Source organism: Brassica napus, unplaced genomic scaffold (genome assembly GCF_020379485.1).
Source record: "Brassica napus cultivar Da-Ae unplaced genomic scaffold, Da-Ae ScsIHWf_2428;HRSCAF=3137, whole genome shotgun sequence".
Taxonomy (NCBI): domain Eukaryota; kingdom Viridiplantae; phylum Streptophyta; class Magnoliopsida; order Brassicales; family Brassicaceae; genus Brassica; species Brassica napus.
Genome location: NW_026015767.1, coordinates 107,501 through 111,112, shown reverse-complemented (window position 1 = coordinate 111,112; position 3,612 = coordinate 107,501).

The following is a 3,612-nucleotide window of genomic DNA, read 5'->3' as shown; positions in this document are numbered from 1 at the left end:
ACGGCCTTGTCCAAGGACCCAACAGCCCATGGCCTCATGACCGGACCTCACAGCCCGCCACTGACCCGGACCCGGACCATCGGCCTAAAACCCAAACAGTCCGTCTAGCTGAGATGAGCTGACTCCCAGCTGCCTCAGCTGAGTGAGCTAGGAGTCCAGCTAGTGGAGCTGACTTAGTAGTGGCGGAGCTGGAGTGAAGTCAACCTAGCTTCGTTTAGCTGGCCGAGCTACTTCTCTATCTCGTCCAGCTACCGTCTTACACGTCTTAGCTGTCTCTTTGCTCTTATAAGGTTAAGTCTAAGTTTCGTTATGTCCTTAACCTTCTTTCTTGACCATGGAATGCTTGCCTTGATGTCCTAAGACTGGCTGGTACGTTTCCTCGAACCATGGCCGTCCCGACAATCCTTTCCGGGATTGGGGGCGTGACAAGTCTCCTCCACTTGTAATGGATTCGTCCTCGAATCCGGTAATGATTATACCTTGTCCCAAGACAAAATATTCCAACCAAACTTATTCTAGTCTTGATCAGAGAATAGAACAAGCCTGATTCAAAACCACCAAATGACCACTCCGATGTACCAGTCAAGTCCTCACGAACTTGTTCCAATCTTTAGGCTGCTCGTCCTACGACAAGTCCTTACATATTGTTATGGTTCTTTTGTCCTTCATGGACAATAAGGTTCATGACCTCAGCCACAACGTAATGGATCATCCCCTTAACCGGACACAACCTTTTCAGGCTTGGCCACATTGCAATCTTAGTCCCTCCAGACTAAAAAACGCCTCATACTTGACTTCTGTCCTTCACTGGACTTTGTCATAATTTGATCTTGGTCCATTTACGGACGTGATCGTATTCCGGTCATGGTCCACTCAAGGACTCGACCGTTTCACCCCGACCATAGGTCCATCTCCGAAAAGGTCATGGCCTGATCCTCGTCCATTACTAGACTTGATCATTCTCAACCGTAGGTCAAACTCCGACTTGGTTGTACTGCGACCATGGTCCTCTCTCGGACATGGTCAATTTCGGCCCTGCCATCTCGGCCGGAGCCGACAGAAACGGACTCTAGGAAAGCGGAGCTGTCCCTAGCTCTAGTTCAATCGTAAATGGATCCGACCTATCAGGGGGGACACCCTGAGGTACCTGGAACACATCTGGGAACTTCGACACCAACGAATCCTCTGAAAGGTCTTTCAGACAGACAGAACTGCCCCGGCTCTGTAGTTGTAATTGTAGCCAAAAAAGGACTGACAACCCTGTTCCAACATCCGAATCGCTCGAACTGCTGAAACCACTACTTTCTCTTGAGCCGGACACAGACATTGGTACTGGATCGGATGAAGCCCAGTCTCCAATTGCACACGACCTCTATGGCAATCGAGAGTGGCCCGATACTTTCCCAACCAGTCCATACCTAGGATCATCTCGTGATTCTTTAGGTGGACACAGACCAGATTCACAGGGAAGACCTTTCCCTGGATCTGCACTGGGATATTCGACATGAGATCTAGTGAGTTCCTGGCTTGCCCACCGGCTGCCCTCACTATCCCAAAATTATCACCAGCGTACAGACAGAACAGACCCTTTCCGACCAGTCCCGGACTCACAAAACCTATGCGTAGCCCTGCGTCAGAAAGTACGTGGGTTTTGACACCACCAATCATGAGGGTTCCTATCAGAGACCCCCATCAGAATCCCCTAGACCACATTCTAGGTTCCAGACCAAGCATTACTACTTGAATGTAAAAATATAAATTTAGAGATTGCCAGAGATCGAATCAAAAGATCCGGAAGCTCTGTCGTCTCGTGACAGTTCATACACCCTTGGTGTTGTGGTTGGTTTGCCTTGGGACGCCTTGCCTGTGTCTCCACCGCCCTTCCCCTGACTTCCTTGCAGCTTGGGACACTCCGATTGGAAATGTCCTTGCTGGCCACAATGGAAACAAGTCATCTGGCCGCTTCTACCAGACGGGTTCGGTCGAGGACAGTTCTGAACCCCATGGTCCATGCTGCCACAACGAACACAAGCCCCCTTGGCCTTCCAGCACTCACCAGGAAGGTTCCGTCCACATTTGGAAAACGCAAGTCGGCCACCAGAGGTCTTGCCTCTGTCCACCCGGTCCCATTTTCTCTTTTTATCATTAGTCTTGCCCGATGGGCCAGACTGTGGCTTAGCCTTAAGCTTAGCTTCATAAGCCAAGTTAGACTCCAACAAAGCCACCCGTTCCACTTCCAGTGGGTACCTAGATGAGTAGGATTTCGGTTTGATCACACATTTGGAAAACGTCCAATACCATTCTCCTAAGCGTCTTACTATTGCGAATGCTCACACCATTCACAACAGCAACTATAATATACCTCAATCCCCATTATACTAAGATACTTAACATCATGTTCTTCCAATGATTGGAACGAACACCCTGAGTTTCCTCATTCTTTCTTTGGATGGATTCAGATTGGAATTGATTCATTCAATCTAACTTGATCAATGGAAACCTACCTTGACTTATACCGAGTCCTAACTGATCCATCTGATCAGAAGTCCACTCGTGTACTGGTCATGTAGTGTCTCCTTTGAGTCAGATTTAACATTGCATATGCTTTACTTATTATGAACGGCCATCAAGGGATAACACTTAACTTCTGTGGAGTGCTGCACGTTTATGTCAACCTAAGCCACTCTCTGGTCCATGTTACTTCCCTTGTCCAGGTAATCCATAAACAAGTTTTGCATTGCTTCCATCCTTTCCAACCCGTCTATTACTTCTAAATACTAGATCGACCAACCTTTCTGTTTTTAGGTTCTTGCCCTTGGAAAATGTATCTTGGCTAAGCCGGTTCATCTTAGAATTCCCACATTCACAAGCATGATATCCTTGCTTACCTTAACTCTTTCTTGGCTCACCCCAACTAAGGTTTCATAGTCATCATAGTTTTGGAAATAATTTCAGTATGAAACTCATAATCTTAGAGCGTTGTCCTAAACAGGATCAACCTGGCTCTGATACCAACTTGTAAGACCCGAACCCGGCCGCCTAGGCCGCGGTCGATGCCTCACGTCGCTCGGTCCACTTCCTGGCCGAACCTCTTAATTTTTGCCCTTTATTTATAATATCGCCTAAAGGCGAGGGCTAACTTAGACCTTAGCTAAAGACTTACCTAGTCATTAATAGCCTAGATCCTTTCAACAGATACGCAGCGGATTATTCTCTAATTAACCATTGGTCTAAAACCAATCTAACACTTGTCTGGTCGAATCACCTTTGCCTTGGTCAGTTTACTCAACCACCAATTAGCTTTAAGGTCAATACTAAACCCAAACCAAGCCATACGATTCTGAGGTTCCATTCCCCTAAACCATTCTATCTAGATCTACATAATTAAAAGCTAGATCATACCTTTGCCACATCTATGGAGCTTATTAGCTCATCGGTCCTCCATTGACTCGAATTGCTCTTGCTTGACAGCTGGACCACGATCACTCAATGATCTTACTTAAGGTCCTTATCTTGACTCCTGCATCAAACAGCTCCCCTAGGTACTTAGTCATTCAACCAACCATCCCCACCGACATAAGTAACCTTTGAGAAGTCTTTGAAAGGATAAGG